Below are 27,186 nucleotides of genomic sequence, written 5' to 3'. Positions count from 1 at the left end.
ATTAGAGCTGGAAAAATCCAACATTGGTCTTATTCTGAAGATCTTTTTCATGAATTGATATATGTATGATTTGTTGCCATCTCTTGGGGTTGAGAGAAGGTAAAAAACAAAAAAGGGAAAAAGAAAATCCCCCTGAAGCTCTGCTTCTCACTTGCAAGAAAGGCTTGGCCCACGGTCTTGCCAGGATGAATGAGATTGGTCATGTGTTTGTGTTCTCAGGTTAATTGTTTATTTAGCTGGCATTCATTTGGATCTAAATACCCAAAGCTATTTTACCTGAAGTGCCTGATTTTTGAGTAACGTTTGTGATCATTTATTGAAACATCTAGGAATAAATCTAGCTTTTATAAGAAAAAAGGATAAATAAAAGGGTCATTAGAGTTATTAGAGAATGATATTTCATTTTTTACTTTTTCCAGAGAAAAATCAAGACGAGTTAGTTTGTTGTCTTCATCAAGTATTTTACGTCTCCTCCCAGTTGGTCAGATCCTTTTTTATGTGGCATTTAGGCCTTGAGTTTGTGTGAGTCAACAAATGGACAACAGCAAATGTTCGGCCATCTTACTGGTGTCAAGCCTAGCAAATTGGCAAATTATATGAATACACCAAATGCATAAACAAGTTTCCATGAGCCAAGTATTCCAAATGAGGACAGCAGCTGCCAGTTAGATCCTTAAGAATAGAAATGCCCCTCCTGATCCTCTAATCTGTTGTTTCCCCAGGTTGGGAAATGTCAGCTCTAAGATTTATAGATTTAGGGCTCTGGGATAACAAGTTTCCTCTTTGAACTTTTTAGCTCTAAGAGCTTCTTGTTACCAACCAGACAAAGATCTAGAGACATTTTATGCTTTCCTGTATAATTCTCAAGTCATTCACAACATCAGTGGTGGGCTTAAAATTTTTTTTGTAGAGGGGCACTGGTACAAAGTACTCATCAATAAACCACCAAAATTTTCAGAAGTTCCCTTAAGCTAGTAACTTCTTTATATTGGTAACTGGAATACAAAACTCTTACACTTGTACATGTTTTGCTGTCTGAGCTTAATTGAACCTTAATTGAAAGCAATATCCTTAGGGTAATGGAAAAAATTCAGTCCCTCCTCTGAATGTCTGTAGTTTTTCTCTAATACATCTCTCCCAAACTTCCCCTTTAAAATGTTGATGTTAGAAAGATGGTTTTATGCTTTGGAAGGTTGTTACCTGTGTAACTGAATTTGAATGTCTATGGTTCATTATTCAACGCTGAACTTGATATAGGAAACATCTGGTAAATCAATAAAAGCAACTTTAAGCATTATTTACAGTAGCCAAGATATGGAAACAACCTAAATGTCCATTTAGGGATGAATGGATAAAGAAGATGTGGGGTGTGTACACGTACATACACACATGAATATTACTCAACCATGAAAAAAAATTAAATCTTGCCATTTGCAACAACATGATTGGACCTTGAGGGTATTACACTAAATAAGTTAGATGGAGAAAGAGAAATACTGTATGACTTCACTCATACATAAAAAAAAGCAAAACCAAATGAACAAACAAAAACAAACTCATAGATGTAGACAACAGCTTGGTGGTTACTGGAGGGAAAGAGGGTAGGGGTGTGCAAAATGGGTAAATGGAGCCAAATGTCTGGTGACGGACGGGAACTAGACCTTTGGTGGTGAGAGTGCTGTAGTGTATACATGTTGCAGTATAATGTTGTACACCTAAAACTTACATGTTACAAACCAGTAGTACCTCAATTAAAAAAACACACAGGAAAACGAAAAAGAACAGAAAAAAATACAGCTTTATATCTTGCTACAAATAATCAAGTGGCAGGTAGCAAGGACTTCTGATCTAGTTGGTCCTCTAATTGCTTTTGATTAAAAAAAAAAATTGGTAAACCGCTTGATCTCTGAATTTTCCTTTCTTTGATTCCATAGTGTCAGGAGAACATTTCCATGGATATTTTATTTATATAGAGAAACAAACCTAAATCTCAAACCACCACTTATAAAACCCACAGACTCCTGGGCTGTCATTTTGGTTGCGGACTCTGAACTCTTTTCTGGTTGTGTTCTGTGTGGTAGATGAATGTGTCCGATGGGGCTGCATTTTAAAAGCAAGACAGATTTAAGGATATAATTTAGTGATGTTTTGCTGAGTGCACTCCTCGCTATACATGTCTGTTCGTATATTTTACTATTGTAACAATATTCAGTTATCTCTCAGCCTACTTGAGGCAGGCCTAGCAATTTTGTGATTGTTTTAAACATACATAATAGCTCAATATGTGTCTGATTATGACATTAGCCATTTTTGGTTAACTTCAGTACTATTTTGGACTGTGTGTATGAATCAGTGTATATTTAACAAGTGAGCTGACTAAATGCCATTAAATGAGTTGTCCTTATTTTGGCGTATGCCCTGCCCCAATTTTAAGTTTTCATATTGAAATCTAGCATTTAACTACTACTTTTAAATCTCTGCCTTTTAATTTTGGATACCAAATATGGCAGATTTATTCAGGTGGCCAAGTAGACTTTTTCTGACCTTGAATGTGGTTTACTGGTATTACATTAAAAAAAAAAAAAAAAAAAAGAGTATTTGCCATTTTAGGATAGCATAAGCCCGTGAGATTTTCTAAAGATCATTTTTAAAGTCAGACTTGCAGCTGCCTGACATCTACATTTTTAGCCAAAAGGCATCTTCTTTACATTCGTGTTTAAGTGACCCTGGAATGCAGTGCAGGGGTAGTTTGCTCTGGGTTAATCTTTGGACATTTCATAGCTGACAAGCACCAACATCTGTGGTTTATATTGCATTGTTCTTTAGGTCTAGAAATAGCATTCTCCTAAATCTAACGATAGTTAGGGGAATGTTTACTAAGATGGTTTGTTTTTTGTTTGTTTTTTTCCATTTGCACAGTTTTAAAGCTGGAGGTAAAACATAACACAAGTGTGATTAAAAAAAACCTGTCATTCAAAAAGTAATTCATAGCACTAGTAAGGTTAAAGTAATACCAGGAACTCATGTTTTGTGCTGGAATGTTCATCAAGATGTATTACTTTTGTTTAGTAACATATTATATCTGTGTACTTTAATATGAGTGCCAGATATTAGTTCACATAGGCTTATTGAGGAAAGTGTATTTTTATATGCATATACGTTCAGGGTAAGGCATTTTATTTGTGTTTTTCCAAAGCACAACCAAAAAATCAAATGAGATACTTTTGTTTTAATATAATTTCAATGGAGTCTGGATAAGAGAGTCCTTTGAAAGTTGAGCAGACCGCAATTCATTTATATACAAAGAGCTTTTGGTCCTACAATGTTGTGCATATAATCTTATTAGAAAGCCCTTTAAAATCAATAAAAAATAAAACAACCTTAAAAGTGTCGTAGCATTGAGTTCATTCTTCTAAAAATAATCTATTTTTAATTACATTACTCTTCTTGAAATGTACAGAGTGGCTTTTATTTTTAAAATGCTCTTATCTGATGTATATATTCACCACTGTCCAAAATATGTTATATTTTGTTCTAAGAATCTCTATTCTTAGTTGTTTCAGAGCCTAATCTTTAAGGCAGCCATTTTGCTGAAAAGCAGTTAAAGCCAACAGTCTGTCAGCCTGGTCTGGTTCTCTCTGAAAGAGGTCATAATGCATTTCTTTGCCCAATGTGAACGTTAGTTCTACATTTTTGAATGAAAGAAACTTAAGGTCAGAGAGTTAAATATAAAAAGTAAATCTTGCAGACAGAGCACTCATTAGCATCCACTCATCAATTTCAAATCTGGGAGCTGGGAGACCATTGTACTGTTATCATACTGATATTGAGCTGATAACAAATTTGATGAAACGCTGGCAGTTGTGAAGGGCAGCTGATAATAATGGTGCAAACTCAACAAAAAAGTTTAGTAAAATCTGCAGGAGGCATTTTCTGTCATTTGGCCTTGTTCTGTTGGCTGTTGGTTTTTGCTTGGCAAGAGGGAGGGTGGTACTTATCTCTCCAGCTAGAGAGATTTTAATGTGCTTAAAAGTGTTGAGCACACACTGCTGTTACTGCCTCTCCCAGACAAGACAAATAAATGGAAGCAGTGGAGGCAAATGGAAGTTGTATATTGAGTAGGAAATTCCACCCAGACTTACACAATTCACGTAAACCTGATAACAATTTGCATTTTTTTGGTAATAAAAATAAAAGAAGGCTCTTTGAACTATTGAGAATCCTCTTTTCCTCTTTCTGTTCAAGATGTAGTAACTGAATGGGCACATAATCTTTGAAAATGAGGTGGCCTCAAATAGTGTTCTCTAGGATTAACAGTACATTTTGATTCTTAACCACTTCTATGTAAAGTTAAATGAGATCTTCCATATAATTAAGTAGCATCTTAAACCATATGACTGGTCATGTTTCTGCCCTGCGGAGTTGATGAGAAGAAAGTCAGCCTAACAATAGGGCCAATTCCACTAATTAAAGTCATGCCCAAGTAGGTTAACATGATCTAGATGTTTGATTTTAATACAGCTTGGGAAGGGTACTGAGTCCTGAAATGTTCTGTTCAGAAAGCTTTGCTGTGTAAAATTTGCCGTTAACATGGCTGATGAGTCTTAATTAGAATGATAAAGTTGCTGGTGTGATGTCTATTTGAGAAGGAACAACACTGGGTTGCCTACATATTATTATTTTTAATGTATTAAGATACCTTTCTTTGCGAATGGCATTTCTGAGTACCTGTCTTCTCTGCTCTGTTTCAGGTGTGAATCATGGTGACACAGTGAGAGACGGTGATTTACTGCTTTGGGGGGCATGCGTGTGTATGATTAAGGGATGTAAGTGCAGGACTCCAGGATTTACTTCCTTCCTGTTCCAGCGGGGATAGACGAGGAGAGTGAGTAATGGGATAATTTATAACACCACAGGCCCTTCATCAAGAGACCTCTAGTCAAAACAGGAAGATAAAACTCAGATTTCAAGAGGGAGAATACAACTTTGGTCCTCTGGACACACTTCTTTGCAAGCAGTAGAGTCTTCAGAGTTTTCGTTTTACTTTTTCAAGATTTCCATAAAAAAGGTTAGTGTGTCAATATTAGTTAAATCATGTAGGAACTCTGTTAAATGTTATATATCTTTTCTCCATGCTTTTTGTTTCTTAACATTCTTACATTGTTGGGACATCAAAGAAACTTAGTGGCCTAATTATAGAATTCAGGTTCTTTTTATAAGGTCAGCATATTATCGAGTGTGAGGAGTGTAATGACAAATTCAGCAATGTGTTTTTTTTGGAGCTTACTAAAAACTGGTCAGTTTCTTAAAATCTTTCATTTCCATTTATATGTACTTCATTCCAGTTTTGAGACGATGAAATGGGGGTTGTGTGGATAAAGAGTTTTCCCCCAACTTTGTGTGTGTGTGTTTAGGGAAAAAGGGTTTAACTGGCTGTGAAGAGAACTTTATTAAGGAATATTTTTTTAATATTGCGAGCAAATTATAAGAGGAGTTGAACGGGACATTAGGTAATATTCGAATGGTTTGTTTCATCTCTAGTAGGTTGAGATAGAGGATTGTGCTTTATTTTCATGTCTTTTAAAAATGCTAGATACAGCATTTAGAACAAAAATCATTCTAAAATTAAGATGTATCATCACTTTGGAATTGCTTATTGTTCAGAGATTTTGGGCTCTATTTAATGTGATAGGATCTTTTGACTTCTTGTTGGTGACATTAGGTTTAGGAAAAGTGAATACCACAGTGTTATTTTTATTTTAAAAGTATTAATTTTACCTTTCACTTTGGAATGTCTTAGCAGTTGGCAGTAGAATTCTTATATTAGAGATCGTAAAAAAAAAAAAAAAAATGGGAACAGTTCCAGGCTCTTCCTTTTCTCCCAGCTGCCCTAGGTGACTGAAACATTCCCATAAATAACCGGTACCCTTTTGAACTGACCTTGAGGTTCGTGTGATGTAAATATTGATGGCCTTGACATTTCTTGGTATGTGTATAGTTCAGGAGGCACAGTATCTCCAGATAACTCAAAGCAGGTGGATGAGTGGGTAGATAGCCGTGGTCTCACACCGACCCCCGTAATTCAGAGGGGCCCTTGCCATCACCCTATTTCTGGACTTTGTGCAGGGAGAATGTCTCAAAGGCAAAGTAATCTACTAGTTCTGCTCCTCTAGGCCTATCTGTATCTCAATCTCTCTGGATTGAATCCATGTTAACCTGGCCTTATACTAAGAATTTTTCTAGGAGAAATAATATGTGAGTTGTGTTTCCTGCTTTTACATTAAGGAATTCAGTGCTACTACCAGGGTGATTGTGTACCAGCTAATTCTTTGGGCTCTGGAGCCAGAGTTCTCAGGTTCGAATTCTGGTTCTATCACTTACTAGCAATGTGACGGTAAGGAAATTATTCAACCTCTCTCACCCTTTATTTTCTCAGCTATAAAATGGGGATAATGTATTAGAATTAAATGAGAGCTATCCAATTGTGAGGCACAGTTTAGTCAAGATTTCTTAAATATTAGGCATTAATAAACTTTCAGGTATGCTGTACCTGTAAGAGACTAACCTACAAAGCTGGCAAGACCTACAGTGTGAGAAAATCTTCTGTCTATTTGGAGGTTCGCATTTCTGGAGTATATTATTTAGTTTCATGAAAATCATATGTTGGAAAAAATAAATGAGAATGAAGCATTGACTTTGCAGAAAAGGTTTAACAAGTTTTATTTTGCTATGGGTTTTAAAGTAATTTTTCTGGTTTTACGGAATGTGTGTATTAGACATGGGAATATTAGAATATGTACTTACTTCATTGTATTGTAAAGCATTATTGGTAGCCTTAATTTATACATCCATTGTGCTGCAGTTTTAGTTGCAGAACTACCCCCTGCAGTGATTATTATAGCACTTGAGAGGATGGAATTACTGCATTTTGTTTTGGGTATTTTTTTCACTAAGAAGCATGGGCACCATGAGATGGTACTTACCCATCTGTCTGTGGAAGCATTTGTATGTATATTACCTGAGCAATTAGGCGCCACTGAGAGAAGGGGTTTAAAATGGAGAAGAAAGAGGGAAAATTGAAATAAAAATAACATGATGGAAATTACAGAAGCTCTTTGCAAAGAATATCTAACTGTTCTTAAAAGCAGATTTCATAGCCAGTTGCAATACCATTGACTATTGTCTTTAAGAAACCACGCTCAATCCACAAAGTTGAGACTGAAGTGCAAATCTGGAGATTTTCCAGGGCCGTCAAGCAGTGCAGTCTTCTAGATCTCAGATTCAAGGGGGAAAAAAAAAATCCAATTTACAAAGTAACTTCTTCCATTGATTGTGAGCTGTCAGTGTTTGGTAGGTCCTGAAACATTAACTGATTAAATTCTTCAATGCTATGCGGTCATAATTATGGCCTCCGCTGTTCTGAACTTCCAAATTTGTGTATTGACACATGGGATGTTCACTAAATGAGTAGAAGAGAGCAGAGTGGAACGTTCTGGTATCAGCTTGATCTTTCCTAAAGAGAACCAGTAGAAAGACGTTGAATTAAATTGGAATATTATTTGCTGATTGCCTTTGCTTCCTAGCACCTAATATATGGTCCTAGCCCTTAAAAGCACCCCATGTGACTAATTCTCCTTTTTCAAATATACCAGATGCAAAAATACCCTGCAGTGGTAGAGAGGGAAGTTTCAGGTGTACTTCACACTCCTGAGCTCCTGGCCAGCTTGCTTCTCTTGTGTTTTAAGCACTCACCCTTTTCAGTTCAACTTGGGGGATAAAATGAAGTGTCGTTTCTCCCCGCCCCCCCCATATTAGCTTGTCTTGATTTTTTTCCACAGAGTTCTTTCACCCATGTGGTAAGAGTGGGGTCAGGCTTCCCATAATTCGTTGTTTCTCTGCACACTTGAAAACCTGTGAGCTAATGACTCTGTGGGAGTTTCTGTGATGATGGGGCTGGAGAAATCAATGTCATTTTATAGATGCAGAAACTGAGGTCCAGAGAGGTGAAGAAATTTGCCCAAGATCCTTAGCCAGTAAGTGTCAGCACAATACCTAAAATCAGTGCAATTTTGACTTTTCCACTAAAGCATACTCAGGGGCAAAGGGAGGTTCTGTTGTGGTTAATGGATTGAATTGGACTGACTAGGGAGTGAAAGAAAAAGGGTATAAAGATAGAACAAGGAAACAGGGTTTGTTTGAGATTGTGTTAAAGGAGTACCCTTTGGTCGGGCAGCGTGAATATTTCTCTGATATAAGAGAAAAGGAAGAGATTAAAAGCTCTGTGAAGCTCAGCTCAGATATTTTTTAATAGTAGTTTGTCTTCTGTTGAAACCATGGGACAATTACTATTGATTCCTAATCAGGTAACTCAGTGTAATGATGTCTGGACAATTTCTGCTTCTACCTTCTCGCCTCCTTTGGTCCCTGTTACCTTTTGTTTTGCTAAAAGAAAAAGCAACTGAAACACTGTCCAGAGCTGTTAACTGCAAAGATCTCTAGTGAAACCTCTGGCTCTCATCTCAGGGTGAGGTCACACAGTCTGATATTACTTGGGTTCATGTCGGTGTGTCAACTAAAATGCAAGACATATTGCCATGATTCCTTTTCAGTCATTTGTCAGGAGTGGCTCTTTGGTCACTTGTATGCTTTGTATAATCGTTCAGAAGCAGAGCCCATCCATGAGCATACGTGTATCTTTTCTTTTTCAGTGGATAGTTTTAAATTCATATGGAAAACATGACTTTTAATTGTAATTGGTATTATGGCTCTGGCCTTATCTGTGCTCACTCATACGCTTAAATTCATACTTGTTTGGGCAAGTCTGGAGGTCTGGTGTTCTGGTTTCCTGGAGTCACTTTTCACCATTGTTTGAGGAACCTCTGGGAAAGACCTTGTTCTTGGGGAACACTTAGTTGAATTACACAAGAGATAGCCACAGGACAAGCAGCCACTGCTGGTGCTTCATACAAGCAAAAGAATTAGTCTATGTTAACTACATACATATATCTGACAATAATATTCATGATTACTAATGATGAAGTGCTTATGGTGTGCCAAGTGCTTTACACGTCTTCATAGCAACACTTTGGAGTTTGTGCTATTATTAACTTATTTTACAGACGAGGAAATAAGAAATAGAGGTGAATAGAGAAGAGACATGTACATTCTTAAAGAGCTTATGGTGTTGTAGAATTAATACTCACGCATTCATTCAACGAGTTGAGTGCCTACTATCTATAAGCTGAATTATAGGAATTTATGTACCTCCTGTGCTAGTCCAAATGAGCTTGCAACTGGAGAAATGTTTACGTAAAACACACTTCAAAATGTGTTACTAGAGGGGAGGATTCCAAGGAGAGAGCATGCTGACATTCACTTGGATTACCCGATTGAACTCCTTTGGGAATCATGTTGGGAACCTCAGGAGTTTTGACTGTGTTAAAAGCCAAAGCAGAAACTCAGGAGAACCGATTCACCAAAATCTGTGTGCCACATTCAGTATGTGAAATGATACCAGTAGCTCTGTTGGGAACGGGGTTGGCAGCAACAGCAGTAAGTGGCTTGGGCAACTGTGGGAAGTGACATAGTTGGGGTCTCAGCAGCTAAATTAGTACCTTGGGCATTAGCACCTGTGACATCGGTGCTCATTGGCAGATACCGCTGGATGGGACCAAGCAGGAGAGGAGGAAATTGGCAGATACTATGTGATGGTAGAGAAGGTAGTGTTCGTGAGCTTATCAGTCATTCATCTCCTGAGGAGTCCATGCCATTTGCTCATGGCGGTGAGGATGCATGGCTAGAAGGGAAGAGTATTGGTAACTAGAGAGAAAGGAATCCCTACTAGCAAATCAGTGCTTCAGTTTGGGGTGTGCTTTGGGGGCATGAATTCCATAAAGCTGCATATAGCAGGTGTTTGTTCTGAGCTTCTTACCTACTGTGCCTCAGTTCTCTTTGGGAAGTGGTAATGGTAATAGAATTTACCTCACTGGGTTGGTTTAAGGCTTAAGTAAGTTAACATAAGCAAAATTCTAACAGTGGTGCCTGTCAGCCATTATCTATGTGCTAGCTCTGATGATTGTGATGAAGAAATAATAGCAGTCAGTCCTTTAGATTCAACAATATCAGGCACAAACTACTCTGCCAGAATCCAGGGGAGATTTTTTTCCCCCAAAAGGAGACATACCTTAATGGAGGACATAAGATATACACAATTGTAAAAGTGATTAACTTTTCATAGTCAATTTTTGTCTATCTATGCCTGTCAAGCCCAGGATGTCCTCTCCTATCTCTTGTCACGGATTCTCATTCTCTCTGGCCATGTCAGACAACCTACGTGACTCAGATTAGGTTCTCTTATGTCTTGGTACCTTTGCACAGCCATTCCCATCAGTCTAAAATTCCTTTCTTCTTTCATCTGCCTCTTGAAATGGACATCCTCTCTGCAGTCTTTATTTATTTACCCAGCTGCCCAATCAGCTTCTATTGTGTTGCTCCTATGCCTTCTTGTGCATTCCGCCATTAGATGGTGCATTCCCCAGGAGGAATTTATATAAATGTTCATATTTCAGATTCTATGTAGTTTAGCTTATTGAATGAATGAATGACAATTTTTTCTAACTCCACTGTATGTATCTACTAACTTTTCTGAGCCTCAGTTTCCTCATTTATAAAATGGGTTACTTGTAAGCACCAAGAACAGTGGTTAGCATACATTAAGCACTCAACAAGTGTTGGCTTTTGTTATGAATGTAACTTTCAGAAGATATCTTTTCAACACAGACTTTTTGTTTTGATTATAGTTTTATTCTTCCTGATTTATATGTTTTAATCTTCCATATTTACGAAAGTACTCTTCCTCCACTACTCTCAGACATACTTCCCTGGGGCCATTTACCTCCCACTTAAAAGCAAAGGAAGCTAATCTCCTTGGCTTGAAATCAATACCATCTAGACTAGAGAGGATATGCTAATTACCTTTGCTAAATGCTTTTTGGCCAAAGGTGTGAAAGTCTGATTCTATTTAGGGAAAAAATTTGAAATTTCTGTCTTAAAATTTGTGATTATGGAATTTGTATTTTGAAAGGCAGTAGTATCTCAAATTTAATAGTAATCTTTTTGCAGTGGACTGAACATAAATTTTTCAAGGTCCTTGTGGTTGAAAGAACTATACAGCAAGGCAAAGATTTCTGTGACATAGTATTTAATTTCATTGCATTAAATTTAATTTCTATAAAAATCCTGCAAAAAAATTTCCCCCCTATATTGGTAGCATGTTTTTGTGGATATTTAAAGCCATTCATTTAAAAAAAAAAGTAAAGATGGTTTTAAGAAGTGTACCTAGGCTGTCAGCTTGCCTCAGTTTCTTCATCAGTGAATATAACTGGGGCCACCTGCATACCCCCCTGGAGTGTTTGGATGAATGACTCTGAGCTTGTAAAGTGCTTTGAATTTCTTGGATGAAAGGATCTCTGTAAGCACAAGTCTTAGGAAGGTATTATATGTAGGCTTTGTAAACGGCTGCACAGCCTGTTTTGCAAGAACACTAATGCATTTCTGGGTTTAGAGTTGTAAAAGATGTGCATTCAGAAGCCTCAGGCTGCATCTTGTGAGGTTCCTGAGGCATGTGTCACCGCTTGCTTACCTCTAGCATAGATTCTCTCTACGCTACAGGGAGCTACATGCCTGCACATGTGGAGCGACCATTTGGACTTCAAATTGCCTGCATTTGGTTCCTGTGGTATTGAGGGAAAAGCCCAGGATGTTAGGAGAGAGGATGGGCTGCGTGTGCTTGGATCTGTGTCCTCACTTCTTGAGAGCCTCTAGGGTTACTGGAATCATGGCATGAGAGAGCACACAGAAGCGTGCTTTGATGAAGTAGAGCTGGGGGAGGAGGTGTGCTCTGGGAACTGACACTGGGATTGTGAAGAACTGGATTTGAGTTCTGGCTTTTCCAGTTCCTGGGCTTATGCCCTTTGGCAAATTGGTTAAGAGTATTAAGCCTCAGTTTCCCCACCCTGCCCTTCATTCATTGTGATGCTCAGGGCTAGACTACGAATGCAGGTCTACATACTATATATCTAAATATTTAACAGTTATAAATCAAGCTGAAAAAAAAGACACCTGTCAAAATGTGTTCAGAAATTCTTCTAATCTGAGAAATACACTTTCATAACAATCTTGAAAGACTAGGTTTGAGTTTTGAGTTTCCAGTTCTTCAGAGTTCCACGCCTGACGAGACAGCATGCGCAGAAGCGTGGGCCCAGCGAACATGCCTGCGGACATCTGAGTGCACGTGTCCATGCTTGATGGGGTTACATGTGGAAGACTGAGCCACCCTTCTGAGAATATCTGGGAAAAGTCTGACTAGGCCCTGTAAGTTAGTGTGGACTGTTTGAACAGGGACCTTCAGGGTCTCAGGACCTAGGACGTGATCCAGAAGGGCATTTTAGGCTCCTGGTGGGCATGTTCCTTTGGTTGTGGACTCCTGCGCATGCCATGGCATGCCCTCTTGCCTGGAACTAAAGAAGGTACTGCTTAAGGGACTGGCTTCTGCATTCATTGCAAAATACATGTGATCGCGCATTTATGAAGTGCTCAAATCACATAGATGAAAAGTCGTTTTTTTCTAGCACAATCATATCCATGTTTAGCAATGATGCAACGATAGAATGATGTCTTATATTCCTTCTATCTCCAAGACCTGGCACAGTGCTCTGTTTTTACTTAGCGTATAATCCATTCATTTGATAACACCAATTAAATAAATAAATATCGGCTCCCTCTTCCTAAGCATTGTCCTTGTGGTGTTGATAAGAGTAGTGAGCAGACACAGCCTCCTGTTTTCATAGAACTGATGCTTTAAGAGGAGGAAACACAATTAAAGGAATAAACATGTAAAAGATATAGTTTCCTTTAAAGATGGCTTACTCTCCCTTCATTCCTTTGTTCATTTACATATATGTATGTATATGTACATGTGTATGTATGTAAACGTATATAATGTGCCCATGCCAGCGACTAGGCGCTCTGCCTCCCCAGAGACGGAAAGAAGAGTGATCACAAAACAAGAGTATGGCGTTAATTGTGTGAAGCTGTTAACTGCAGGCAATGTCCATGCCCTTGGGAACTGATGTTCTGCAATTCTTTCTTTTCCATTTCAGTTCATGAACTTTTTATTCATTCTCCACTGTATTTAAGGGATTGTCCTAAGCTCTATGAGAGGTTAAACATGATGAGATTTCAGTCCGTAAGAATTTATAACCTACTGGAGGTTATATATAAATAAATAAAAATATATGTATATATATAAATAAAAATTTTAGACCAGTTTTTCATGTGTGATAAGCGCTTGCACGTCAACAATTTTTACTCACTTGCCTGCGTCCCTGTGGAGAAAGTGAACTCTACTCCTCTTAGCTTTCTACTCTGTCTCCTTCAGTGGAGCTCCTGCCGGAACCAAGTCACACAGTGGGTGTGTACTGAAGAATTCTTTTCATCACCCTGGAATGCTGTCCTTGGGATTCAGCCTGACTTCTCTCAATGGGGACTCATCCATCAAGAGGGCAGTAGTGTAATTATCTCAGCTACTGTGAAGCCACTGAAAAGCACTTGATGAATCTGGGTGTAAATTTATTGTGAAATTTAACAAAGGAAAAGTCACCTCGTTCTTTCCCTTTCTTCCCTTCAACTTGAATTGCATTTGGAAAGTACTTCTGTTAGGATAAATATATGTTATTTGATCTACTGTTGAAGGGCCTATCCTTCCTGGGTTGGAATATGAAAATACCTTCCAGAAGCAAAGGAGATACTTTGGCTATTTACATCCCTTTGTGGTGACAGTCATGCTCTAGTTCTTGGTCTTGATAATTAAAAGTAAAATAAAACAGCTAGGAAGAAAAGTATAACAAATTGTGGTGAGCCATAATTTTGACAATCAGTAACTTCTCACACAGTTGATAAAAGAAAGGGTCAGGTAACCTTCACCGTGTATTTATCATAATCACATACCCATTGTGGTTTATCCCTATAAATAACGATTCTTCTGTTATAGTTACTATAATGTTTATGCAGATGTCAGTTAATTTTTGCATGTGAGTTGCAAGAGGTGGTGACCTTTCTCTGTTAAAGAAGAAATTACGGACTTGGTTGTTGGAGGCTGAGTATAATAGAAAGAAGACTGCTAAACCCAATTTTATGATTTCTCTCACAAAAAAATGAATGTGATTTTTTAAAACCTAAAGCAGTATATTTGGGGATTTATATTTCATCCTTCAGGAGAGACTCCATTTGCACATAGTTTCCCCCCATCTCCCATCTCTCATTCCCCTACCCCCATGCCTTTTTTTGAAACTGCCATTCTGGTTGCAGTTCTGTTTCTAACTAGTTGTATGATCCTGGGCAAGTTTCTCAACACATCTGGCTTCTTTCTGTAAAATGAATGTGCTGGTTATTGAGATCTAGGGTTTCTTCTAAGTTTAATGTTCAATGATTAAATAAAATGAAATGACTGTCAATTGAAGTTACGTAGTATTTCATGTATTTGAATTATTCAGGAGCCTTTATTTATTTATTTATTTATTTATTTATTTATTTATTTATTTATTAAATTCACATGCATAGTCTCTGTCTACCAATACATTGATATACTGATTTTAGTCAGTCTAAAGCGGGGCCTTGGCATGTATATTTTTTATAAAAGTTCTCCACAGATTATTCTGATGCACTGCAAGAATTGAGAATGACCATTATGTTCTCAGTGATTCTAAAATGGGGAGGGTAGTAGGAGTCCTTGAAAATTTAAGAAAGCAGTGGAATTTTTCCTGAGAAGATTGTATATATACACAATTTTTAAGCCTTAATTTAAAGGTGTTTATGAACCCTCTATATTTACCAAGTCTTGAGTTAAGAGTCCCTGATCCAGAAGTTGCTTCTAGGATTGTTTTTATGCTCTTCTGCTAATCAAATATATAATGCCAACTGTGATGGGATTTCAGTGACTACTGATATATCTGGTAGGAAATTCAATTGAGAGCCAGCCAGACAAAAATTTATGTTGAAACGAGGGAATAGTGGAAATAGGGGTATTAAATCCTCCCCCAACCCTCCCTTGGCCTTATTTACTGAGATCTGACCTTTCTGATAGGCTTCATGACTTCTTTGGAATGTAAAGTTGGGGATACTAATATTTGCCACCAGGCAATATTTATTTAGTGATGTGAGAACCTAGGGCATTAGTTGACTGCAAGTGTGATAATTAACAGGACCTAGGAAAATGCTACCAGAAATAATGGCACCTTTGTTATCACAGTGATTTTTTTTTTTTTTTTTTGCCAATGGCACTGAAAGAAAAGTGATATTTGTTATCAAATCAGGCAGGGAATTTACTAATGATTAGAGAGGCTGCATTCTTTCTAGTGTCTCACTCTTGTATTCACAAATATCTTTCTCCCATGGAAAGATAAAAACACTTGACCAGGGCCATAAATTCGTTCTGTATTTGGAAGTCCCTGAACAGCCTTGACCTCCTGTTCTTCTTATATTGAAATGATGCTTATTATGTGGTGATAGTATTATGAGGACAGAGGAGAAACAGTAAGTGCATCAGAAAAATTTCCCCAAAAGATTGTGGCCTTTTGGGGGCAGAAATATGTATTTTTTGTTGTGGTGATTGTGGTAGTAGTGATGGTCCCCCCAATCCCCCAATACACACACACACACACACACACACACACACAATCTTACACAAGAGCTTTGTTCACAGAAGTAGATGTGAATTGGATTGGCTAAAAGTAAGCACAAAACAAAACAAAAACAAAACCCAACTTTTCACTGTTTTCTGATCAGATTTCTGCTTTGTCCTGTTGATTACACTTGCCTTGATTACTCCTCACTATTCAGCCGGCATACCTCAGTTTTTATAACCTGATAGGCTTGGGGTCCACGGTGATGGAAATGGAATAGTTAAGAATTTAACTTCTTTATTTTGAAGGTGCTTACATGATGTTTTATGGCACCCTTTGAACTATAGACTGGGTATTTCCATGTATATTCTGGGCTTAGCTTTTGAAATTCCAGAATTGGAAACACAAATTACTATCTCACTATCCAGAGTGGAAAGTGTTATTTCTGTAGGTCATTTGAAGTCTGTAGATTGGTCCAGGGGAGGGTACAATGGGCTGGGTCCTGCTTGTCTCCAGTCCCAAGCTTCCTGTTGCACTGTAGTTGACCTGAAGCTAGCAACTGATATGACATCATTTTGGGTGTTGCTGGCACATTTTTCTTTTCTCAGTAGATCTGCACTAAATTATTTTTCCTTTTCAAAACAGAAAATAAGGAAAATTTTGGCTTGCTTTGCATACCCTACAGGTATGTCTGGCTGTTTCTGATGAGTGAAGTATTGTCCCCCTGTTTATTTCCTTCCAAGGAAGTATCTGTTGAAACAATATACATTTCAATCATCTTTATTATAGAGCAGTCTGAAAAACCTTTAGGGCAAGTCAGGAAAGCCCCCTCAAAGGAACTTCTCAGCCCCTGAAAGACTGGCCTAACCAGATACCAGCAGCTCATATTTCTGATTTTTAGAGATTTCTTTGGTGATAATGAGCGACCTTGCAGAATAGTCAAACATTTTATTTAAAACTGTATGTTAGAAGAAGTGAGCAACCTTCTCCAGGCGTTGTTTTCCCTTTCTGAGTGTATCAGTCTTAACAGGACAGAAGTACAGTGAAGGGGGGATCACTTTGTTTAACACATAAATGAAGTTGCAAAGCTCAGGTCAACCTGGGGTCACAGACCCTTTTTTCTTTTCTATTTCCTGGCCCCTCAGGATCTTGTGCAGTATTTTGCTATTAAAGATGGCTGCTAAGGAGGCTATCAATAATTTGAATTTCAGATGCATTAGTATCATTGTTTCTTCCATATTCTGGCGTAGGGATTGAAGACTTTTCTAGAGCCAGGCCAGGTGCCTCTCATACCTTATTATTGGCTCTTGAGCAGTTTAATTTGGTGGTCTTCCTGTACTCTCCCTCTCCACCCCTACCAGGAGTTTTGCACACTTAGAAGTAAGCTAGTTGGACTTAGATGCCCCAAAATAATCATAAGAAAGGAAACCTTCATTTTGCTTGGATTTTGTAATTCCTGACTCCCTTTCCAGTTCAGACTCCTCATCTGCTTTTTCACAGATATCGAAAACAATATGATTTCTCATTACCATGTTTACGTATTTCTGATATAGTATCCTATATTTTCTCCTTACACCACCTGCTCCAGAGGAGTGAAAAGCCTATTTGTGGCATATAGATATGTTCACTAGCAAAAGCAGAGGGGAGGAAAAAGGCTGTGGGTGAGGACTAGAGGAGAAAAATGCTCAGTATGAGTGAGGGGTAGAAATAGCTTTGGGGTTTTGATTAGAACTTCAGTAAAAGAGTGTCTGCCAACTTTGGGTTCTGTTTATCAGCTGTTGGCATCCTACCCAGGCTGGAGTGGGCAGGAGGCAGGCCTGTTTCTAATTCTCCTTCCAGAAGTGGAGTTCATTGTTAATGGAAGAATATTGCATAATTATTGGCTTTTATGATGGTCATTTTAGAACAGTGGTTTGCAAACGTTTTGAAACAGAGGAAACTTGAGGTGTAGTAAAACTTTAAATCAGTTTTTCAATCAGTGCTCCTTTGCTAAGGAAGCATTTATTATAATACAATAATAATGATAAGAATATGCTTTCCACGTTTGATTTCATCAATCTCCAGAGACTTCAACAACTCATGTAAATCATTGCCTCCTAACCCTTTGCCTCTAGCCTCTGGACTAAAACCCATACTCCTGTTTTCATATTACTGCTTCATGTATCCATCTAGCTATACAGGAGGTACATCATATGAAACACGAACATGTTCAAAGCTAATCTGTTATCTTTTCCCAGTTTCTTCCTCTTGTATTCTCACTCTTTAGAAATACATCCAAGTTAGAACCCGGGAGTTACCCTTGACTCCTTTTTCCTCACAGTCAATTGGGTCAGTAAGTCTTTTCTGTTTTATCTGCTAAATATCCTTGGTCTCTGTCCTCTCCTCTCTATTTCTGTGGCTACTGTTAGTTCAGTCTCTTATCCTTTCTTGCTAGACAATGACAATAGGTGTCGCCTGTCTCCAGAGTTAGACTTTTAAGGAAATTTCTGATCACTTCTCTTCCCTGCCTCAAATCCTGAAGGGTGTACAAGACCCTTCCCAATTTGGCCTTTCTTCGTCCTTTCCCCACATTTTTCTTCCTCATCCTATGTTTAAAGTACCCTAAGCCCTAGTGTTATTAAGAAATAATGCTCTTTCATATTTCATTTATACATGGACCCTTTCTGTTTCTGGTTCCTCCCCTTCTCACTTCCTCCTGGAAACGGTCCTACTTATTCCAAAAGGTAGCCCAGATGTCTTCTCTGTGATGCCTCTGTCAACATCCCTTTGTTTGTGGCCCCTTTGTTATAGCAAATGTCATGTTAAATTGTAATTGTTTACATATCTCTCTCCCCACTGAACTGGTTATTTCTTAAGAGCAGTGGCTATGTAATGTCTAGTACCTAATAGATAGTCAATAAATATATGTTGAAAGAATGTAAGCTGAGGATGAAGACTATGGGTGTTACACATTTTTTTTAAAAAATGTGGATCATTGTAAAAATGCATATATTATGTCTATTAACAATACACTACATTTTGGCATATTTTCCTTTTGCCTTTAAATTTTACTACATTGCTGTCTGGTGGAGATGAAAGTATAATTTGAAATTTTAAAAAAATCATAAACAGTGGCCTAATACACACAATAAAATAATGCCATAACCACTTCCTCCTTCATTTGGCAGAATATGTCAACCCTGCCCTCTGTCCTTATTAAGTCAAACTTTATTTCCTATAGATTTGTAAGTCTTCTAAATGTCTCAAGTGTCTAAAGTCATTCACCCCATCAAAATCCCAATGACATTTCTAACACGTTGCGTACGGCAGGGTTTAAATCCCTCGTGAAGATTCTCGTGATCCGTATGCAACGTGCTAAAAGAAATAGAACAAAAAAAAAGACTCATTAGATTTGTATTGAATCATAAAAGACTTCGAATAGCCAAAGCAATCCTGAGAAAAAAGAGTTAGACCAGAGATATTACACTCCCTGACTTCAAATTTATACTATAAAGTAACAATAATCAAAACAGCATAGTATTGACAGAAAAACAGACACACAGACCAATGGAACAGAATTGAGAACCCAGAAATTTACATATATACGAGCAAATATTTTCGACAATGGAGCCAAAAGCATAAAATGGAGAAAAGAAAGCCTCTTCAATAAATGGTGATGGGAAAATTGGAAAGCCACATGCAAAAGAAGGAAACTACACTGCTATTAGTCACCATATACTAAAATTAACTTAGAATGGATCGAAGTCCTAAATATATAATACCTGAAGTAATAAAATGCATAGAAGAAAACATCAGTACTAAACTTATGGACCGTTGTCTTAGAGAGGATTTTATGAATTTGAATTCAGAGGCCAGGGAAGTAAAAGCAAAAATAAGCAAATGGGACTACATCAAACTATAAAAATACTTCTGCACAGCAAAAGAAACCATGAAAAAAACAGACAACCAACTAAATGGAAGAAAATATTTATAAACAAATCCTCTGATAAGTGGCTAATATCCAAAATAATAGGGAACTCACACAACTCAACAACAAAAAAACAACCCAATCCAAGACACTTCTCCCAAGAGGACATACAAATGGCCAACAGATATATGAAAAGATGTTCAACTTCCTAGCAGTTACGGAAATGCAAATCAAAACCACAGTGCAATACCACCTTACATCTGTTAGAATGGCTATTATCAACAAGATGAGTAATAACATGTGTTGGTGAGGTTGTGGAGAAAAAGGAACCCTCATACACTGCTGGAGGGAATACAGATTGGTGCAGCCACTATGGAAGGCAGTGTGGAGGTTCTCAGAAAATTAAGAATAGAATTACCATATGATCCAACAATCCCTCTCCTGGGTATCTACCAAAAAAATCTCAAAACATTTTTTCTGTAATGATATATGTACACCTATGTTCAGCATTATTCATGGTGGCCAAGACATGGAAACAACCAAAGTGTCCTTTGCTAGATGATTGGGTAAAGAAGATGTGATACATATATACAATGGAATACTACTCTGCCATAAGAAAAGATGAAATACTGCCATTTGCAACAACGTGGATGGATCTTGAGATTATCATGCTAAGTGAAGTAAATCAGACAGAAAAAGTTGCGAATCGTATGATTTCACTCATGTGGGAAATAAAACTGAAAGCAACAAACCAAAAAGACAAACAATCAAAAACACATAGATGCAGACAGCAGGTTAGTGGTTATCAGAGGGTAAAAGGTGAGAGGGGGAGGTCGAGGAGGGTAAAGGGGATCAAATATATGGTGATGGAAGGAGATTTGACTTTGGTTGGTGAACACAATGCAATATATAGATGAGGTATTATAGAATTGTAAACTTGAAACCTATATAATTTTATTCACCAATGTCACTCAAATAAATGTAATTTAAAAAAGCATAAAAGTCATTCATGTTTCAGAAACCAAGATCCTTTCAATCACAGAATGTCTGAACTTATCGAGGGTGGGAGAACACTGGACAAATTGGATCGGATCAAAGCAATTAGATTATCAACATTGAATTTGTTATATTTTATAGTAAGGAATCCGTAAATATTGCTGTTAATAACAAATTGAAAGATGATGAACAGAAAAGTAAGGTACAAGGGATCCTATTGATGACAATAATAGTTTTAAAATGACTTATGAGCAACTAATTAAGGAATAGTCATTTATTTGGTAGGAGCTTGCAGTTTCAGAGTGTGGCTCAAGTGGTTCCTTCATGCTCTACACCAATATTGGCAGTGCTACAGTGGGCATAGCCGAGGTCTAACTTGTAATTTCCTAATGACTAATTCTAGAGAATTAACTCTCTCCTGATTTTTAATGTATAGTGCACTTTATTGGATTTAATTTTTAAAAGTTTCAAATATTATAAAAATACATATACATGAACCTAGTTTAATAGTATACACATTGGGTTTTAATTTCCAAATATTTGGAAGTGATCCTGTTATTGATTTCTAGGTTAATTGCATTATAATCTGAGAAATACATTGTATGTTTACGATCTTTTAAAATTAGGTGAGTTTTTTTATGGCTCAAGTTAGGATCTCGTTGAATAATTAACTTACTCTCAAAGAATGTGTGTTCTACTGATGTTGGATGGAGCATTCTCTATGCCACTAGATCCAGTTGGTTGACACGTTGTTCAATTCTTTGCTATCCTTATTGATTTTCTGTCTACCAGCTTGATCTATTACTGAGAGGGGGAAATATTGAAATCTCCAACTATAGTTAAGAATTTGTCTACTTTTATATTTGTCAGCTTTGCTTCGTGTATTTTAAGTTTTGTTGTTAGGCGCATATACATATATGATTGCTATGTCTTCTTGGTGAATCAGCTATCATATGTGGTATTATATCTTTATCTCTGGTAATTTTCGTTGTTCTGAAGTCTACCTTGTCTGATACTAATATCATCATTTTTCTTTTTAAAAACTTTAGAGATAATTATAGATTCATATACAACTGTAGGAGTAAATGCTTTACTTAGTTTCTCCTGATGGAAATATTTTACAGACTAGAATATAGTGTCACAACTGGGAATTTGACATTGATACAAATCACTGAACTTATTCAGGTTTCTTCAGTTTTATATATTACTTGTGTGTATATTTAGTTAAATGTGATTTTTTGATATGTGTAGATTTGTATATTTATCACCATAATCAAGATACAGTGGAGTTCTATCATCACAAATGTTGGAACATCCCTCACGTTGCTCTTTTATAACCACATTTACTTCTTCCTCTCCCCCAAGTCCCCAACCTCTAGCAACCACTAATCTGTTCCCCATTTCTACAATCACTTTAAGAATGTTACATAAGTGGAATCACATAGCACATACCTTTTTGGAATTGGCTTTTTTTTCACTCAGCATAATTCCCTGGAGATTCATCCAGCTTGTTGTTTTGTTGTTTGTATCAACAGTTTGTTTAGTTTTATTGCTGATTAGCATTCCGATGTTTAATTTTATAAGAAACTAAACATTGTTTAGCGTTTTCCAGAGTGGCTGTATCATTTTATTTTCCCACCAGCAACATATGAATGATCCAGTTTCTAGAATTTGATGTTGTCAGTGTGTTTACCTTACACATTTACCTTACCTTACCTTTACACATTCTGATAAATGAGTAGTGATATCTCATTGTGGCTTTAATTTGGATTTCCTTGATGGCTAATTATAGTGAAGATCTTTGAATGTACTTATTTGCTATCTGTGTATCCTCTTTAGTGAAAAGTCTGTTCATGTCTTTTGCCTATTATATAATTGAATTGCTTGCTTTTCTAGCTTTTTTGCATTGTATATTTTTTCATCCTTTTACTTTTAACCTACCTATATAAATATATTTGAAGTGAATTTCTCATGGATAGCATGTAATTGAGCTATTTTTGAAGCAAATCTGACAATCTCTGACTTTTAATTGTGTTTAGATCCTGCACATTTAATGTAATTATTGATATATTTGCATTTATATTCACTGTTCCATTATTTCTTTTTTGTTTGTTCCCTATATTTTTGTTCTTCTTTTTTACTTTTCCTGTTATATTTTGGGTCATTTGAACATTTTTAGTTTTCCCTGTTAATTGTGATTTTGGTAATATCTCTTCATGCAGCTTTTTAGTGTTACCCTCCCCCCCATCGGTTACAAAAATACCTATTTAACTTGTTAACATATATCTTATCACTTCATTTAGAATGTAGAACCCTTCTCCTGTAGGTCCATTTACACTTTCTCCTTGATGCCATTGTTGTCATATGTATAACACCTGCATGCTTTGAACATCCTGTCAGGTACTTTTTGCTTTCAACTATCAAACACATTTTAAACTGCTCAAGAGGAGAATAGTCTATTATATTTATCTAGGTATTTACCATTTCTGTTGTTCTTCCTTTGTTCTTGTTACTCATGTTTCCTTTTATTATTATTTACTTTCTTACTGAAGAACTTCCTATAGTAATTCTTTTAGAGCAGGTGTGCTATGAATTTTTAGTTTCCCTTCATCTGGGAATGTCTATATTTCTCTTTTATTACAGATACATGATTTTACTGGATATAAAAGCTGAGATTAGAGTTTTGTTTTTTTTTACTTAAAACCTTTTGTGCTACTTACTTCCTTCTTGATAATTTGCATATGAGATATCCACAATTATTCTAATCATTATTTTTCTATATACAACCTATAATTTTATTCTGACAACTTTGAAGAGTGTTTGTCTTTTTTTTTTTCAAATTGTGGTAAAATACACATAAAATTCACCATTTTAATCATTCTAAAGTATATTGTTCAGTGGCATTAGTTATAGTCACAGTGTTGTTCAGCCATCACCACTCTCTTGTTCTGGAACTTTTTCATCACCCCAAATGAAATGTCTTTAGTCTTTAATAGTTTCTCTTGTCACAGATTTTTTTGAATATACTTTGAGGTTTGCTCAGGTTCTTGCATCTGTTTGTTTATATATTTTGCCAGAGTTAGAAAATTTTCTACCCTTGTTCTTTAAATACTGTTTTAGCACATATTTCCCCCCTATATCCTTCAGGGACTTTGGTGACATGAATGTTAGACTTTCTGTTATTGAATTGCATGTCTCTGGAACTCTTCATTTATTTATCAAACGTTTTTATTTTGCCTCTGTTCAGATTAGATTATTCATTTATCTTCAAGTCCACTGAATTTTTTCAACTGCCATCTCCATTTTGCTCTTGAGTCCATTCAGTGAATTTTAATTTTGATTATTGTTTCCGGCTCTAGGATTTCCATTTGTTTTGATTTTCTATTTCTTTGTTCGGACTTTTTATTTTAACATTTGTTTCGAGAATGTTCATTTTAGTCATTCAAACATTTATATAATAGCTGCTTTAAAGTCTTTGTCACATAATTTCAACATCTGTATCATGTCGATATTGGCATCTGTTGACTATCTTTTCTTTCCTGTGTGAAATTCTCATGGTTCTTGGTATGTTGAGTCATTTTGGAATCTGTTCTGGATATTTTGAGGATTACATTATGAGATTCTGGGTTGTGTTTAAATTCAATGAAGACCTTTTTTTTTTTTTGTTGTTGTTGTTGTTTTTTAAGCAGGCAATTGACCTGCTTAGGTTTAGGCTGCAAGTTCCACCTTCAGGGAGCTATTGTTTTAATATCAGTATGCTTTTCAAAGTCCTGTTTTGGGTGTGCACCACACAGTGGTCAGTCTGTGATCTCTGCAGTGGTTCATCTGTTAGTTCATTCTTTTGGTATGCTAATTACATTTTGATCCACACATTTTCAGTTTGGTGGTGATCCCTGGAATTCATCAACAATGTTATAAGGTCACTTTCCTGAGCATCTCCCTCTCTGTGCACTCTCCCTGGTACATTTCAGTTCCTTAGAGTTCAGCTTGTCAGTTCTTTAGGATCTGCTGTCTACTTCCCTGTTTGGGGCCAAGCAGAAGGAGGACAAACAGTAAAAGTAGCAATAGGGATTGGCCTCATCCTCTTGTGATCAGATCTGCATCACATGGATGGAAAGAGTTCTATCCCTCAGAGGTTTTGCTCTTGCTGACCTCTATTACTAGTCACTGCCTTGGAATTCCCTGTAGGCAATGGCATGGGAAAAATGGCAAAAGAGGGAAGAAAGAACAAAAATGGGGGATTTCCACCTCCCCATAAATGTTAGAAGTCCTCAGTTTTGTTCCGTGAGCCAGAATTAGAGGGCTTCTAAAGCTTTCTCCATCACCTCAGTGCTCAATTCTAGGTTTCCAGCTATATTAACTTCAGGCCAGAGGATTCCTCTGGAAAATAAATGGTGTCAACCCACTGTCACTTCAGATTCCAGTGGTCTTCTATGATTCGCCTCCTGCTATGTACTTTCCAGAGTTTTCAATAGCTGCTTTCTGTCATCTGTCCAGATTTTATGGTTCTATTCAGCAGAAGAGGTGGGTAAAGCATGCTTACTGCATCTACCCAGAACTAGAAGTCTGTCCTAATCCATAATGATTTTTGAACAAGGTGGGGGATGGCATTTATTTCCTCCAACACTGAAGTAGTCATGCATGTAAATTGTGAGGACCGTATTTCAAACTGTTCATTAGTTCTGTATGGTTTTGTAATATGAATTATCATGAACTATAGTTAGGTGTTTATGTATATAGCAATATGGTTATCCAGGTAATGGGACAAAATGTTAAAGACTTATGACATACATAAGTGGGTGTACATATATAAACTTACATACACATATTGTGATTTGATAAGATTAATTTAAATTTAGGCTAATCCTTCAGCGATTGTATAATTGTCTTCAAGTCAAGGGAGGGACATGCTGTACTTAGTATTTGACTGACATTCCTATTCTAAAGAATAAACATCAGTAAGCCAAGACAGTGTGAATCTCTGTCAAATATTTGAGATGAAAACTTTAATTTTCCTACTTCACCATGTTCCATCTTCTTGACAATTAACAGAGAAGAAAGTCATTATAATGGTAAAAAAAAAAAAAAAAAAGGCTAAATGGAGTTAGTGGTAGAGTTAGAAATCTATGTTTTGAATAGTAAAGTTCAGCCTATTCCCAAAAGGAATCAGAAGAGAAGATGTCAGTCAAAGAATCTGACCCTATTTGTGTATTTCAATCCGAGAAGGATTTAATGCAGGGAATTGGGTTACAGTTGTTAAGAGGCTTGGAAAAGCAAATCCAAATCAGGGCTGCAGGAACTGTGAGTGCTGCTGCCAGTGTGTGCTCTTCTGTCCCAATACTGCCCATTCAGTCACTACTGGACGCTATGACCCCATGTTTCTTTCACGAGTTGTGTTGTACTCTGCACTAATCTGCTGCTATGATAGCTGCCAGTCAAAGACAAATTCTAGCATCACCAGTTTTATCCTGGTGCCTCTTATTGAAAGAATCTAAACCTAGAATCTTGCTGGAAAAGGAGTCTGAGAAATGTAGTTTTCCAGGTTTCAAACTCCTGTAATAGGGTTAGAGTTTAGAAAAATAGGGATGGTACTAATTAACATAAATGTTTAGTTGATTGACATTTTAAAGTTTGTCTTTGTCATATAATGTGCTGTCTGCTAAACAAGATTTTAAGCTGCTTGAGGGCAGGAATGGGTTTCATATTCTATATAACTCTACAAAGCATAGCATGGAAGCTTGTGCTTTCTTAGTGTTCTTTTCATATAATTGTGACCAAAACACCAAGTTTGTCTTCAAATGCAAGAGTGATGTTATTTACCTCTGGTTGGTTCCAGAGCCATCAACTGAGGAACACGAGGCCATCTCCTCTTTAATCCCTGGTACAAACACTAGAGAAATTTAAAACTATGTTCCATAGGACTACTGGGTTAGGGCATCGGTCTTCGTCACATTTACCTACATTTTAAAGAACAAAATTGTCTTCTTACAAGCTGTAGACTTTGGAGGCACAAGTATGTGCAGCTAGGTCAATTAGTAGTTACCCAAGTGACCTCACATCTACTGTTCAGGGGACTGTTTTGTGGATTTCCTATTTAGAGAAATAGAGGAAATTTCTCCCTCCCCTTCCCAGATGTAGTGAAAAAATATCAAAGCATTCTGCAGTTAAAACACACACACACACACACACACACACACACACACACACACCACACACACACACAGAAAACCTAGTCTAAGTATAAAAAGTAATTAAAAAATTTTTAAACCAAAAAAAGGTCACATAAAATTTGGCTACTTAAATATTATAGAGATTTTGGCATATTGCCAAATATTTTCACTCTTTTATAGTTTATTTTCACAGATTATTGAATCTTCATGAGACTTTTTATTGCTGTGTAATATTTCACTAATTAGATATGTCATGATTAAGTTTCCTAATTGTTGATCATTTCTTTTTTGCCATTATAAATAATACCGCATGACATATTGTGCCTGAAATTTTTCATATTGGTCATCATTTCCTTAAGATAAAGTTCTAGAAGCAGAGCTACTGAGATCAAGTAAAGAAAGCATTTGTTTTCTTTAATATTTTGAATACTTT

At 36.8% G+C, this 27,186-nt stretch overlaps 1 long non-coding RNA gene across 3 annotated transcripts in view; it reads left to right on the top strand.

Annotated features, from left to right (window-relative positions):
* Nucleotides 1-27,186, top strand: part of LOC141572137 (uncharacterized) — a 390,849-nt gene that overhangs the window by 173,768 nt on the left and 189,895 nt on the right. For 2 of the 3 annotated variants that reach the window (XR_012497315.1, XR_012497314.1), the window contains one exon: nucleotides 4,752-5,068. This is a non-coding gene — a long non-coding RNA (uncharacterized LOC141572137). The remainder of the gene's footprint in view (nucleotides 1-4,751; nucleotides 5,069-27,186) is intronic. The other variant, XR_012497316.1, reaches the window with a different exon arrangement.

Source organism: Rhinolophus sinicus, linkage group LG06 (genome assembly GCF_036562045.2).
Source record: "Rhinolophus sinicus isolate RSC01 linkage group LG06, ASM3656204v1, whole genome shotgun sequence".
NCBI lineage: Eukaryota > Metazoa > Chordata > Mammalia > Chiroptera > Rhinolophidae > Rhinolophus > Rhinolophus sinicus.
This window is presented reverse-complemented; position numbering and strand designations above follow the sequence as displayed.